Here is a 16,328-nt window from a genome sequence, read left to right on the forward strand (position 1 = left end):
AATTTCCTTCTGAAGATCCTTCCTACTAGCCTTATAATCTTCTAGATCTCTAACATTACCGAGCTCTCTGAACCTTTTGTAAGTTTTTCTTTTTTTCTTGACTAGATTTATTACGGCCTTTGTACACCACGATTCCTGTACCCTACCATAGCTTCCCTGTCTCATTGGAATGTACCTATATAGAACTCCCTGACTTATCTGTTCCTATCTCTCTCCAATGCTATCGTAAAGGAGACAGAATTATGATCACTATCTCCAAAATGCTCTCCCACTGAGTGATCTGACACCTGACCAGGCTCATTTTCCAATACCAAATCAAGTACAGCCTTTCCTCTTGTAGGCCTATCTACATTTTGTGTCAAGAAACCTTCCTGAGCACACCTAACAAACTCCAACCCATCTGAACCCCTTGCTCTAGGGAGGTGCCAATCAATATTTGGGAAATTAAAATCTCCCGTCACAACAACTCTGTTATTACTACACCTTTCCAGGGTCTGTTTCCCTATCTGCTCCTCGATATCCCTGTTACTATTGGGTGGCCTATAAAAAACACCCAGTAAAATTATTGACCTCTTCCTGTTCCTTACCTCCACCCACAGAGACTCTGTAGACAATCCTTCCATGACGTCCACCTTTTCTGCAGCTGTGACACTATCTCTGATAAACAGCGTCACTCCCCCACCTCTTTTCCCTCCCTCCCTGTCCTTTCTGAAACATCTAAAACCCGGCACTTGAAGTAATCATTCCTGTCCCTGAGCCATCCAAGTCTCTGTAATGGCCACCATGTCATATCCATGTTCTAAGCTCATCCGCTTTGTTCACAATACTCCCTGCGTTAAAATAGACACATCTCAAACCTTTGGTCTGAGCAAGTCCCTTCTCTATCACCTGCCTATCCTCCCTCTCACACTGTCTACAACCGTTCTCCATTTGTGAGCCAACCTCCTCTTCCCCAGTTTCTTCAGTTCGGTTCTCACCCCCCCCCCCCAACAATTCTAGTTTAAACTCTCCCCAGTAGCCTTAGCAAACCTCCCCGCCAGGATATTGGCCCCCTGGGATTCAAGTGCAACCTGTCCTTTTTGTACAAGTCACTTCTGCCCCAGAAGAGGTCCCAACAATCCAGAAATCTGAATCCCTGCCCCCTGCTGCAATCCCTCAGCCATGCATTTATCCTCCACCTCATCCTATTCCTACTCTCACTGTCACGTGGCACAGGCAGTAATCCCGAGATTACCACCTTTGCAGTTCTGCTTGAAAACTGTGCGGCACTTTAATAAAATATACATAACAAAGAAAATTACGGCTGTAAGGCCACAAAGGCTATGTGCACAGGAGCAGTTGAGTTATAGTGCAGGGGATAGTTAGAGTAGTAAATCTTGGTAGGAGTGTGAAGAGCAGAGAGCTGGAGGAACAACAAAGGGAGAATGAGAATCAGGTTTAATATCACTGGCACATTATCAATGTACTTCCTCTACACGGGGAACTATTATCAACAAGTGGACAGGATGCCCAGGGGACCAGCCTAGTTGCCGGCTATTACGAATTTCTGCATGGAGGACTTTGAGGAGAAGGCTGTGAGTTCATCACCCGTACGTCCCAAATGCTTCTCCAGATATGTCAATGTCACCTTCGTTGTGTGGCCTCACGGTTTCCAGGCACTCCATGACCATCGGAACAGTACACAACCAAACATTCAATTTACGATGGAGATGAAGAAGGGTGGACATTCCAATACGATGGGACGGTAGCCTCGGAGATAACGTCTATCAGAAACCCATTCACACGGAATTCTTGCTACTTTGATTAACTAGGCAAAAGCTATTTCAGACCCTGAGAGTCTCCCTGAGGAAATAAGACGATTAGGCACAACGTTCCTACAAGGTGAAGGAAATCAATCGTGCCCTTGAAAGGGCCGACATTAAAACTGGGAAACCTAACAACAAGGAGGAACCCAATGCTACCATCTGTCTTCCCTATACTTCTGGAAGGACCACCAGGATCCTGAAGAAATACTAGATTAATACCATCCACAAACCCATAAGGAAGTTCAAATCACAGCTCTCGTGTGTGTCATAATGACCAAGGACTCAGGGCAGCTGGCATTTACAGGATTCCCTGTGCATACGGAGCAGTGTGTATCAGCCAGGCGGGACACTGGTGGAACACAGCAGGTTCAAATCAGAAAGGTTGGAAAACAAAGGTATAAATACTACCTGACTAGACTTGCCTGGGCATCATCCCTGAAGGAGACGGTAGAGTTTGTCATGAAACCGTCGGTTATAATCGATACCTACACCCAGCTTGAAGCCCGAGAAGACTTTATTCATCACTGGCATATGTCATGAAATTTGTTGTTTTGCAGTGTAAAGGTGGTTGGCATCTGACTGTCTGGAAGGACAATGGGTGACGATGACCATCATCACAGACCTGGGTGGCAGGTATGGAGATCCTGAGATGCCCGATTGTCAAGGTCCCCCTCTCGGCCTCACCAGTGTAGTCCAAAGGAAACCTTATGAAGCAATACATTTGGCACCAGCTTGGCTGCAATAAATAATAATTAAAAAAACTGCAAATTATAACGAGAAATATATTTAAATAGTTCAATTCAATAAGCATTGCAAATGAGAGCAAAAAAATAGTGAGGTAGTGGTGAACACTGAGCTGTAATCACCCAACAGCAGCCTGACCTACGTAGGTATTGCTATTGTCCAGGAGATCCAAGGCCAAGAGGGGAAAAAACTGAGAGAGCATCTGCTGTAGACCTATTATGTCAGTAGACAAATTACCGGGGGTCCAGGTCATTGCTGATGCAAGAGCTGATCCTGGCCATAACCAACCTCTCAAAGCACTCTATCACAGTTACTGGGCGACAACCACTGAGGCAGCTCACTCTGCCCTTCTTGGGCACTTGTATGATTGTTGCCCTCTTCAAGCCGGTGGGGACCTTTGACAGCAGCAGTGAGATGTTGTTGAATACCCCACCAACTGGTTGGCACAGGTTTTCAGGGCCCTTTCGCCTTGCCTCATGACATTGACCTCTGAGACAGAGATCACAGGGTCACCAGATGCTGTAGGTGTAGTCATCTATTGCATCCGGTGAGGCATCCTCTACATTGGCAAGACCCGACGCAGATTGGGGGACCGCTTTGTCGAGCACCTCCGCTCCGTCCACCACAACAGACAGGATCTCCCGGTTGCCACCCACTTCAACTCTGCTTCACATTCCCATTCGGATATGTCCATACATGGCCTCCTCTACTGCCATGTTGAGGCCAAACTCAGGTTGGAGGAGCAACACCTCATATACCGTCTGGGTAGTCTCCAGCCCCTTGGCACGAACATTGAATTCTCCAACTTCCACTAATTCCGTCCCCCTCCCTTCCCTCATCCCAGTTTCACTCTGCCTCCTCCTCCAGCAGCCTATCACCTCCTTCATGGTTCCGCCTCCTTCTACTACCCATAGTGCTTTCCCCTTAGATTCCTTCTTCATCTTGCCTGCCTATCCTCTCCCTGCTTCCCTTCCCCCACCCCTTGATCTTTCCTCTGATTGGTTTTTCACCTGCTTCTACCCTCCCCCCACCTTCTTTATAGGGCCCCTGCCCCCTCCCCCTTCAGTCCTGACGAAGGATCTCGGCCTGGAACATCGACTGTTTGTTTCCACGGATGCTGCCCGACCTGCTGAGTTCCGCCAACGTGTTGCTTTGACCCCAGCATCTGCGGAGTACTTTGTGTTTAGTTTTACTCCCCCTTTGCATAAAATGCATTTAGCACATCTGAGGGTGAAGCTTCACAGCCATTCATAAAGTTAGGTTTTGCCCTGTTGGAAGTAATGGTCTGCAAACCATACTAACGTACATCTGATTCTGTCTCTAACATCATTTCAAATTGGGTTTTTTTTTTCGCCCTTAAAATTGCCTTGCCTAGGTGATACCTGGACTTTTTTGTATAGCTCTGGATCACTGGTTTTGAATGCCACAGATCTAGCCCTTAGCCCTTAGCCCTAAATCTTCTGGTTCATCCACGGCTCTGGTTTGGGTGTGTTTGGTATGTTCTCGAAGGCACACTCTGATCCACGCAGGTCTGGATGAAGTTGGAGGCAACCAATGACGTATTCATTCAGATTCGAAGATGAATCCCTGAATATTGTCCAGTCCACTGACTCAAAGCAGTCCTACTGCATTCCCCTGCCTCCCTTAGCAATACATTTTTGGTCCTCACCGTTGGTGCTGCGGTCTTTAGTCTCTGCCTGTGTGCCAGGACTAAAAGAACAGTGAGAGAACTCCCATCTGAGAGAGGAGGAAAACTTCTTTAAAGTCAGCACAGTTTGAAGAGACTGCCCTGCGGAGTGCTACCATGGAGACAGGAGAGAGCAGATACTGGAATATGAAGCAACATGCGACCTGTTGGAAGAGCTCAGCAGGCTGAGCAGCATTGTTTGGGGGAAAGGAATTGTCAACATTTCAGGTCCTGGTTAGAGGGAGTTCTTCCAATGTTTGATGATGGGTGAAGTTGCATGTGCTGTGCGAGTGTTTGATGGAGCTCTTGAGACAAGGTTCCCGCAGTGATATTGTGATTATCAGCTCCCTCTAGTGTTCAGATGATGAAATACAACGCCCTTGGACTAGGGATGTTAGACTGCTCAGCGTTTTATTTTAAAAAATTGGTGCTGTGTGGTCAAAAGTGTGCCATTGTGATAGACAGCAATTTAAACAGATTGGGGACAGGAATGGGTGTTGCTTGCATTCTTGATGCTTCAGGCTTTACTCTCCTAGAGCTGTGAGACTGGGTGGTTTACGAATTTCACTGACATACTTTCATAGATCACAAAGGAGGTTTTACATTCTGTAAGGTCAGTCGAATCATGCATTGAATGTGTTGGAACCTTGCAACTTGCTTCACTCCCTCTCCCACTCTCCATTTCCCTCTTCCCACACCCCTATCGTGTCTTTTTCCTCCTTCTATCATATTCCTTTTCCTCTACTCCAACTGACCCTATTCCTGTCCATTCACCCCTCTCTTTATCCTCCAGCCATTCTCCTTGCTTCCTCTGCATTCCATTCTCCCCCTTCCCAACCAATAGCCCTTCCCACACCTCTCAATTCTCCCTTTCCTCTCCAGCCTTACCATGCCCTCCCTCTCTCATCCACCTTTACGCACTCTCAATCTTCTCAGCCCCACAAATGCTCCAGCCTCCCACAGGGGTTCAGCTTTGGAGGAGGTGTAGCAAGATCACACTGCTCGTGGTATCCATGGTGTGTACTTGGTATCTGCTCTACACCATACTCTACAACTTTACAACCTTTCCTTCTCCATCCACTCCTTTTTCCTTATCCCTGACCTTCCCTCCTCCTTTTGGACCTCTCTCCATTAACGTTATTTACTCTCACTCTATCCTCCCTCCCCTGAAGGGACAGACAGTTCCATCTCTCTGTGTCCACACCTTTCATGTTGAATTACCTCAAGATTCCATGAAATACAAAACTATACAAGGCTTTTTTTTAACACAGTGATGTTTACTTGGTGGGGTAGAGATACATGTAATGTGTTCTGTCTTTCCATTAGCCTGCAGGCCACCCTTGGTCTAGGTGTAGAAACTGTTTAGCCCATTCAATCAAGATCATGTGAAGCCACAGGAGCAGGCGGTGGATGATCATATGAGTAGCTGGTGTGTATCATCGTAAATCCCAGTTATACGGACCACTGATGCCAGAGTATTGATAATGGTTGGGGTTACCCATCTTGTAAAGACACTGCCCAGAAGAAGGCAATGGTAGACCACCTGTAGAAAGATTTGGCAAGAACAATCATGGTCATGGAAAGATCATGATTGACCATGTCAATATGATACAGCACATAACAAACAAATAATGTCCGGTCTGTCCATTCATAGTCTTGTCAAGTCTATACATTCACCAATCACATTAATACATTCTACAGTATGTACAAAGCACCAATGCCACTCATATGGCCTCTTTAAAGAATACACCCATCAGGTGTTTGACACCAGACCCAGCCCTCACTGTCTGGAGGCAGCAGGATCTTATGCTGCGGTGCTTTCTGCATTAAGCTTCAACTGGCTCCTCAGCAGTACCTCCGCAGCCCGAAATTCGTAGCCAACAGTCACCTCCTTTTACTGGGAGACCAACAACTTCCAGACAGACTGAAATGCATATTCCTCCGGCAGTGCTTAATGTCTATCTTAGACAACACACACAAAAAGCTGGAGGAACTTAGCAGGTTAGGCAGCATCTATAGAAGGGAACAAACAGTTGACGTTCTGGGTCCAAACCCTTCATCAGGACTGGAAAGGAAGGGGGAAAGAGACAAAATAAGAAGGGGGGGGGCAGGGCAGGAGAACAAGCTGGCAGATGATAGGTGAGGCCACGTGGATGGATGTGGAAGGGAGATGAAGTGAGAATCTGGGAGGTGATAGGTGATTGGTGATGGGGCCTCAGTTCCCTTCTCCAAAAGCTACTAATGCAGGTCCTGCCTTCCTGTGCTGTGCTGTGCTTTACCTTACTGTGCTGTGCTGTGCTGTAGATTAAACCAAGGTATCTGCTACCTGAGAAATCCTGGAAGCAGTAGGTGTTCTTGGCCTTGAGCTTGCCAGGATCTTCCTCACAAAGGTCCTTCCCTTTACAGTTCCATCACCCTGTATTAGGAAGAGTTCATCTTTGAGCTTGCCAGGATCTTCCTCACAAAGGTCCTTCCCTTTACAGTTCCATCACCCTGTATTGTGAAGAGTTCATCTTTGTGCTTGTCAGGTGTCTCACCGCTGCGGTTTTGAACGTAATAGAACTGGCAGTAGGAGCTGTGGGAACATTAAAGTTTAGGTGTGTACAATGTACTGTGTATGTTAATCAAAATGACTTCTTTGTTTTGTTAAAAGTAGGAATGCTTCTTTGTTATGATAAGTGCTTTCTCTCGCAATTGTTTAGCCTTAGACTTGCTGATAACGGGGGTTGTATTCATTTGTTAACCAATGGGGAAATGTTATTTTGTCTTGTGGGTGTGGGAGCGGGGTTTTCGCGGTCGTTTCGAGAGTCGGGAAGGAGACGCCGAGGAAGGTGGATGTGCGCTGCACTGCTCGGTGGTCCCAGGTGCAAGGACGTGGGGGTCGGAGGAAGGTGACGAGGGGTCGAATGGTTCGATGGCTGAGCTCCAACGATTTGCACTAAACTGACTGAACTCTGATAAGTTTGGCCCCTTTTACTTTATTTTCTTTTCCTTCATATATACTGTATTGTTAGTACTCATTTAGTTTTAGTAAAATCTTTAAAATCTATTCCATAATGGTATCTGGTGATACTGTCTGTGCGACGCGGCATTAACTTGATTCCCACAGCACCTGCGTATACGGCAGACGGGGGTTGGTGAGTGGCTGGACGCTTTTCCCCTGTTGGGCAAGTGTTACAGGTGAATTTGTGAAGAGTGGTAGTGAGCGCTGATTGGTTCGAGTTCTGTAGTTTGAGCTGGTGTTATGCACTGGTCTGTTTACTGCAGTGTTCCCTGTCAGAATCAGAACCAGGTTTATTATCACTGGCATGTGTCGTGAAATTTGTTAACTTAGCAGCAGCAGCTCAATGCAATACATAACATAGAGAAGAAGGAAAAAACAGGTGAATCAATCACAGTATATGTATATTGAATAAATTAAAAATCGCGCAAAAAGCAGAAACAGTATACTGTATATTAAAAAGTGAGGTAGTGTTCACGGGTTCAATGTCCATTCAGAAATCAGATGGCAGAGGCGAAGAAGCTGTTCCTGAATCGGTGAGTGTGTGCCCTCAGGCTTCTGCCCCTCCTGATGGTAACTGTGAGAAAAGGGCATGCTCTGTGTGCTAGAGGTCCTTAGTAATAGACGCTGCCTTTCTGAGACACCCCCATCCCCCATACCAGACAGTGATTCAGCCTGTCAGAATGCTCTCCAGTGTAAAGGGTTTAAAAGAAGAGCGGTCGGGGACTTGAGGGTAGATTTCTGGGAATGTTATACCGCAATCCAGAAATAATTGTCATTGCCATTATGCTAGGCAGGTTCCAACAGGGAATAGTTTGTGTGCCCCTTTGCACCTTTTAATGTTACAGAGGTGCAGCACTGCTGCGGTGGTAGTGTACTGTTTTGGGACAGGTTTGTTTCCCACATTAAATGGCTTGGATGTGTGGCTCCCAGGATGACCCTTGGCTCCCCACAAGCTGGACTGGCTGCTACCTGAGACACATTGTGTATCATATTGATGATCTGGCCGACCTACAAGTCAGAAGGTCAGAAAAATAGTTCTGGATGACAGCTTCTCCCTGTGTGGTTGTATAACCGCCCGGTTGTCAAGGGAGGTCATCTTGACGGTAAGCCAACGAGACTGTGCTGGCTTTGGAGCAAACAAAGCAGGGACGGACAAGGCTTTTGGCTGAGATGGTAGCCGTGAGGACAGTGACCCTCCAGAATATAATGGCATTGGATTATATCTTGGCAAAGGAAGAAGATACTAGATCAGGAGTATTGTATGTACATCCCTAAAAAGTCTGAGAATAGAACAGATTTGGCTGACCACATCCAACTGTCAGTAATGTAGGGTATCAGTTCCTGGGAGGGAGAGAGCAACTCTTTGGAGCATCAGGAGGCTGTTGGGCTACCATGGTGCACTGGGGTATTACTACAGCCATTTTGTTTTTATGCTCAGTAGGTTTATATGCCAAACAGAACTGGCTCCAGGAGCTTTGATTACAGCCCCTGTGGGAAAACAGCCACAGGAATATGAAACGTGGTGAATACAGGGCTGGGACTTGTGAAGAGTGGTGACTAGTTCTGGTTCAGTGGCTTGAGCTGTTTCTAACATGTCGGCTCCCTTACTACAACACCTCCTACCAGTGTGAAGGGTATGAAAGTCAGGGGGTTTCAGAGCAGTTTTCGGGGCTTCACCAACAGGTGAATGGCACGGCGGATTGGCAGAATGGTAGGTGTGCTGCCGTGACAGAGGCCCGTGCGTGCCTAGGTAAGCATTTCATCTCTTCCCTGTTCTGGCCTAATAAAAGTAGTTTAAAGTAGAGCAGTCAATCTTTTTGCTCGTTCGAGCCAGAACTGAGACCTTTGTTGTAGTGCCACACACCCTGACCACTTTGCAAATGCCCTCTCCTGCAGCAGAGGGTTAGGCCGTTGGGTTAGAGAAAGACCCGTCTCTGTATCACCAGGCAGCCACTCAATTGAAAGAAGAATCCCCACCATTGCCCTTCCTGTCTTCTTCTTGTTCCTCACCTTCGTTCTTGTCCTTGAACCCTCACCTTGTCCTGATAGAGCCATCACAGTGATCGCTGATATCCTCCCTACCCAGCAATCCTCACTTCGAGCTGCATGTGACAACGCTCAGTCCTGGAGTCAGTCAGAAGAGAAAATTGAAATCCATTCGATGTACCTGAGATATATTGTTACATACCCTGTGCGTATCTTGTGACTGTCCGAAAGCGGCATGGTTGAGGGAAGTACCTGGTGTGAGAAGTGCTAGTCTTTGGCTCGAGAGTCTTCGGTGAGGAGGCTGAGGAAGGAGACTAAGTCAGGCACAATTGGAGGGGGGTGAAGACATGACCGCTAAGCTGATTCAGTGTGCTACGTGCATGATGTGGGAGGTCAGGGACACTGATGGTGCCCCCGGCTGCTACAGCTGTGGAAAGTGTGTCCAGATTCAGCTTCTGAAGGAGCATGTTGCAGCACTGAAGAAAGAACTGGATGACCTCAGGTTTATCCGCGAAAACGAGGATTTTCTGGACAGGACCTACAGTGAAGTTGTTATACCGAGGATACCAGAAGAGAGAAAGGGGGCGACAATGAGGACAGAAAGGATGCTTGAAATACAGGAGACCCCAGGGGTTTACCTCTAGTAAACAGGTTCACCCTCTTTGAAGCTGTCAGGACAGAAGATACTGCCAGTCTGAGAGGCGGACAGGTCTGCGAGCCGAAAATTGGTGCAGAAGCAGAGCTGAGGAGTCAGACATCAGGTAGAGCCGTGGGACTCCATAGTGAGAGGTATGGAAAGAGGTTTCTGCAGCAACAGGCGAGATTTAAGGATGATATGTTGCCTCCCTGGTGCTAGGATCCAGGACATCACGGACCGATTGCAGGGAAACCTCAAGGGTGAAGGTGAACAGCCGGAAGTGGTAGTGCATGTTGGCACAAATGACATCGGGAAGAAGAGAAAGGACATTCTGCAGCGGGACTTCAGAGAACTCAGAAGAAGGCTGAAAAGCAGGACTTCCAGGGTGGTTATCTCTGGTTTGCTTCCAGTTCCTCGTGCTGGAGAGGGCAGGTACAGGGAGATAATGGATCTGAATGTGTGGCTGAGGAACTGGTGCAGGAAGCAAGGACTTACATTCTTGGACCACTGGGATCTGTTTTGGGGTAGGGATGAATTGTACAAAAGGGACAGGTTGCACCTTAATAGGCGGGGGACGAGCATTCTGGCAGACAGGTTTGCCACTGCAACACGGATGTGTTTAAACTAAGTAGTGGGGTGGGGGAAGGGATGAACTGGAAATATAAGGATGGAGTTAAAGGGAAAGTGAAAATAAGAAAAGTTAAAAAGGACAACAGAATCAATGGAGTAGAAAGCTCAAGAAGAGATCATACAGTATGGCCAAGTGAAATAGGAATTGATATGGAAGGAGAGGGGAGTAACAAATTTAAAGTATTGTATATGAATGCATGAAGTATAAGGATTAAAGTAGATGAGCTTGAGGCTCAGTTGGAAATTGGCAAATACGATGTTGTGGGAATAACAGAGACATGGCTTCAAGCGGACAAGGCCTGGGAAATGAATATTCAAGGATATACGTCTTATCGAAAGGACAGACTGTGGCAGAGGGGGTGGGGTGGCTCGGTTGGTGAGGAATGATATTCAGTCCCTTGCGAGGGGGGACATAGAATCAGGGGATGTAGAGTCAGTATGGATAGAACTGAGAAATTCTAAGGGTAGAAAGACCCTAATGGGAATTATCCACAGGCCCCCACACAGCAATCTGGATGTAGGGTGTAAGTTGAATGAAGAGTTAAAATCGGCATGTTGCAAAGGTAATGATACAGTTGTCATGGGGGATTTCAACATGCAGGTAGACTGGGAGAATCAGAATGATACTGGACCCCAAGAAAGGGAGTTTGTGGAGTGCCTCCAAGATGGATTCTTAGAACAGCTTGTACTGGAGCCTACCAGGGAGAAGGCAATTCTAGATTTAGTGTTATGCAATGAACCGGATTTGATCAGGGACCTGGAGGTAAAGGAACCATTAGGAGCTAGTGACCATAATATGATATGTTTTAACCTACAATTTGAGAAGGAGAAGGGAAAATCAGATGTGTCAGTATTACAGTGGAACAAAGGGAACTATGGAGCTATGAGGGAGGAGCTGGCCAAAGTTCAATGGAACAATACCCTAGCAGGGAAGACAGTGGAACAACAATGGCAGGTATTTCTGGGAATAATGCAGAAGGTGCAGGATTGGTTCATTCCAAAGAGGAAGAAAGATCCTAAGGGGGAGTAAGGGGCGGCTGTGGCTGACAAGGGAAGTAAAGGGCAGTATAAAAATTTTTAAAAATGATAAAAAATAACATAGCAAAGATGAGCAGGAAACCTGAGGACTGGGAAGCTTTTAAAAAGCAACAGAAGATAACAAAAAAGGCAGTACGGCAAGAAAAAATGAAGTACAAAGGTAAACTAGCCAAGAATATAAAGGAGGATAGTAAAAGGTTCTTAAGGTATGTGAATAGCAAAAAAATAGTTAAGACCAAAATTGGACCATTGAAGACAGAAACGGGTGAATTTATTATGGGGGACAAGAAAACGGCAGATGAGTAGAACAAGTACTTTGGATCTGTCTTCACTAGGGAAGACACAAACAATCTCCCAGATGTAATAGTGGTCAAAGGAACGAGGGTAAAGGATGAACTGAAGGAAATTTATATTAGGCAAGAAACGGTGTTGGATAGACTGTTGAGTCTGAAGGCTGATAAGTCCCCGGGACCTGATGGTCTGCATCCCAGGGTACTTAAAGAGGTGGCTCTAGAAATCGTGGACGCATTGGTAATCATTTTCCAATGTTCTACGGATTCAGGAACAGTTCCTGCTGACTGGAGGGTGGCTAATGTTGTCCCACTTTTCAAGAAAGGAGGGAAAGAGAAAATGGGGAATTATAGACCGGTTAGCCTGATGTCAGTGGTGGGAAAGATGCTGGAGTCAATTATAAAAGATGAAATTACAACACATTTGGATAGCAGTAGAAGTATCGGTCCGAGTCAGCATGGATTTATGAAGGGAAAATCATGCTTGACTAATCTTCTGGAGTTTTTTGAGGATGTAACTATGAAAATGGACAAGGGAGAGCCAGTGGATGTAGTGTACCTGGACTTCCAGAAAGCTTTTGATAAAGTCCCACATAGGAGATTAGTGGGTAAAATTAGGGCACATGGTATTGGGGGCAGAGTACTGACATGGATTGAAAATTGGCTGGCTGACAGGAAACAAAGAGTAGCGATTAACGGGTCCCTTTTGGAATGATAGGCTGTGACCAGTGGGGTACCGCAAGGTTCGGTGCTGGGACTGCAGCTGTTTACAATATACATTGATGATTTAGATGAAGGGATTAAAAGTAACATTAGCAAATTTGCTGATGACACAAAGTTGGGTGGCAGTGTGAAATGCCATGAGGATTTTATGAGAATGCAGGGGGACTTGGACACGTTGGGTGAGTGGGCAAATGTATGGCAGATGCAGTTTAATGTGGATAAATGTGAGGTTATCCAGTTTGGTGGCAAGAACAGGAAGGCAGATTACTTTCTAAATGGAATCAAGTTAGGAAAAGGGGAAGTACAACGAGATCTAGGTGTTCTTGTACATCAGTCAATGAAAGTAAGCATGCAGGTACAGCAGGCAGTGAAGAAAGCTAATGGCATGCTGGCCTTCATAACAAGAGGAACTGAGTATAGGAGTAAAGAGGTCCTTCTGCAGCTGTACAGAGCCCTGGTGAGTCCCCACCTGGAGTATTGTGTGCAGTTTTGGTCTCCAAATTTGAGGAAGGACATTCTTGCTATTGAGGGAGTGCAACGTAGGTTCACAAGGTTAATTCCCAGAATGGTGGGACTGTCATATGTTGAAAGATTGGAGCATCTGGGCTTGTATACACTAGAATTTAGAAGGATGAAAGGGGATCTGATTGAGACATATAAGATTATTAAGGGACTGGACACGCTGGAGGCAGGAAGCATGTTCCTGCTGATGGGTGAGTCCAGAACTAGAGGCCACAGTTTAAGAATAAGGGGTAGGCCATTTAGAACTGAGATGCAGAAAAACTTTTTCACCCAGAGAGTGGTGGATATGTGGAATGCTCTGCCCCAGAAGGCAGTGGTGGCCAAGTCTCTGGATGCATTCAAGAGATTTAGCTAGAGCTCTTATAGATAGCAGGGTCAAGGGATATGGGGAGAGGGCAGGGACGGGGTACCGATTGTGTATGATCAGCCATGATCACAGTGAATGGCGGTGCTGGCTAGACGGGCTGAATGGCCTACTCCTGCATCTATTGTCTATTGACTGTCTCATGACCATGATGTAATTGAGTATCTGGTGAGCGTGATGTAATGGTCTTGTGATGGTAGGGTGATGTATTTTCCCGCCAGTGTGAGATCACATGATGTAATTTTCCTGCCAGTGTGAGGTCACATGATGTAATTTTCCCACCAGTGTGAGGTCATGTGATGGCCTGTTCTGAACAGGTATAAAACAGGGAAAGCCTGCTGTGATGCAGGAGTTTTTGTTGGGACGTCGTTTAAGTCATCTGTTACTCCATTATACTGCATATTTGGTTTCATGACGCAGTCTTGTTTTAAAGTGGAGTTTTAATTCTTACTGTAAGGTACATTGTTGTGGTGCTGGCAGTTTTGAAAATCACTGCCAGTTATGTTTGATGTATCTTCGATTTAGTGTTAAAGTCTAAGTATTGGAGAGTGAAGATTTACCGAAGTATGGAAACCCGAAGGATTGAGTAAAGTTGGTATCATCAGTGGTAATACAGTATCAACCTTATTGGATCTTCCTTCAGAGAATAGTAACCTGCATCCGAGATAACCCCTGCTTTGTAAGAGCAGAAAGGGTTGGGGTACTGTAATTTGCCAAGGAAAAAGGTCAGTTCCTTCAAGCCGTTTTTATTTCCTTCATCGTGAATCCTTTGGGCAAGGCATATTTTGGCTGGGATCAGCAGTAACGTCACGTCACATGGGAATTCGTTACTTCAGGAAAGTCTCTCCTAATTGACTGTATAAATATATTTGGACTTTCGCATTTATTGCTTTAAGAATTGTTCGAGTTGCCGTATAGCAGCTAACTTCCGGTTAAGTTAGTCATTTGTTTACTTTTCATTTTTATTGAGCAGAGTTTAAATAAATGTTTATTTGTTTATTTAAAAAAACTGGCTCAATTCTATATTCATTGTTGCCGTATTGTAATAATATGTGTCTTGGTAAATGTGAAGTGCGTGGGAGACTCACACCAGCTTAAAAGTTCCTTTCCCCAGGCAGTTAACCTGATCTATCATTCTAGTTAATCCCATAACCTCCCCTCTGATTATTACCTCAGTCACTACAATGCACTGTAAACACATTCAACTATTTTTTATAATGCTGCTTAGATTGTAAAAACATGCTGATATTTTGTATTTTGTATATTTCAGTCCATACCTATACTTTAATCTCCAACCGATTTTATCTGATTCTTTATTGTTTTTTTTTTGTGGCAATACCCCACAACAAATTCCTAGTACACGTAGATAAAGTTGTCTCTTAATATGTGGAACGTCATGCACCAGAGGGTACCCGATGATGCAAGGAAGCACGGAAGTGAGGCAGCGATCAACAGAGGAGATTGGGAGTTGAGAATGTCAGTCGATAGGAAGGACGATGAGCCTGCCATGAACTATATATGGAGTAACTATCAGACCTACGAAGGCTGGGCTCTCCAGAGTGATCCAGTCTGAGCCCAGCCCACCCAGTGGTCCTGGATATGGTGATAACTTTGAGATCCACTTACTTTACAATAGGATCACGAACCCGGAGACAGACAGGAAGAGAGATCACGAAGCCACTATAGTAGATGCAGCCATTGCTAGATGTCTCCTATCAAGCTAGGCAGAGACTACGACAGAAACTAAAGCCCATGCACTTATCCCATTCATACCTGGAAGCAAGGCTTTGAAATAAAAAGTGGCCCTGAACTGAAATGGTTGGTTGCCTTAAATTAACCAGGACTGTAGTCAAACTGGCTGCATAACCTGAGCTCTCGCAGAGATCAGAGGTTGGAATATGAGAAAGTATAGGAGCAGCTGGAATTCTGGTTGATGTGGGGGTGTTTGAATGTTTGCTTGTGCAGGACCAATAACTTGTGGCATTCCTTCCTTTTACAGCCCTGAAGTTTAAAAGTCTGGGTGATTGTGTCTAGAGTTCAGATTCAGAGTCATGCTCAGATCTGGTCGTTGTTTAACCCCTTGACAGCAAACAATTTTCTGTACTGGTTGAAAGTATGACCAGTCTGTGAGGTTTAAAATGTTGCACTAGGTGTGGTAACTTTAGTTCATTTGATTTGCATGAGGGAGGGAGGGAGAGGGTGAGGGAGGGAAAGGGAGAGGGAGGGAGAGAGAGAAAAGAGAGAAAAAGAAAAGAATCAGGAGAATGAGTGAGCAACTAGGGTACAGCAGTAGTGTAGCAGTTAGCATGACACTATTACAGCTCTGGGAGTCAGGGTTCTGAGTTCAATTCTGACACCATCTCGAAGGTGTTTTTATGTCCTCTCTGAAAGCACATGGCTTTCCTCCAGGAGCTCCAATTTCCTCGCACATTCAAAAAGACATACCTGTTAGTAGGTCATTGTAAATTGTCCTGTGACAAGACCGGGGTTAAAAAGGCAGATTGCTAAGCAGTGCTGTTTGTTGAACAGGAAGGGTCTGGTCTGCTTTGTATCTCTAAATAAACAAATCAATAAAAGGCATCTGAGCATTTGATATATCAGCATTGGAAAGATGTTTGAATTAATCTTGTGTTCCATGTTAATAGGATGTCATTAAGAGAGAGATTCTGTATTTTAGCGTGAAGTTAAATGTAAGAGGTGCTGCAAATTTAAGAGGTCCCTAAGGGAAAAAAAACAGTGTCTCTTTAAGAAGCTGTTTTGATTGCTTGGGTTTTATGCAGGCACACCTTTACTTTCCCTTCATTCTTTGAAACACACCTTAGTTTCACGAAGGAGATTAACTGTTTGTTGTTACTTGTGAAGTTCTGAAAAATTAAAGCATTTTGTTTTTTTTCTTTT

The 16,328-nt window shown here is 45.4% G+C and overlaps 1 protein-coding gene across 18 annotated transcripts in view; it reads right to left on the reverse strand.

Moving 5' to 3' along the window:
* LOC132383399 (uncharacterized) overlaps positions 1 to 16,328 on the reverse strand; it is a 52,243-nt gene that overhangs the window by 13,720 nt on the left and 22,195 nt on the right. For 2 of the 18 annotated variants that reach the window (XR_009508662.1, XR_009508663.1), the window contains exons 3-5: positions 15,876 to 15,984; positions 9,251 to 9,364; positions 4,488 to 6,811 (exon numbers count right to left, since the gene is read on the reverse strand). The gene's annotated coding sequence lies outside the window, so the exon portion shown is untranslated. Of the gene's footprint in view, positions 1 to 1,044; positions 2,542 to 4,487; positions 6,812 to 9,250; positions 9,365 to 15,875; positions 15,985 to 16,328 lie in introns of those variants that run through there. The other 16 variants (XR_009508661.1, XR_009508659.1, XM_059954304.1 and 13 more) reach the window with 14 other exon arrangements.

This window comes from Hypanus sabinus, chromosome 30, assembly GCF_030144855.1.
Source record: "Hypanus sabinus isolate sHypSab1 chromosome 30, sHypSab1.hap1, whole genome shotgun sequence".
NCBI classification, from domain to species: Eukaryota; Metazoa; Chordata; class Chondrichthyes; order Myliobatiformes; family Dasyatidae; genus Hypanus; species Hypanus sabinus.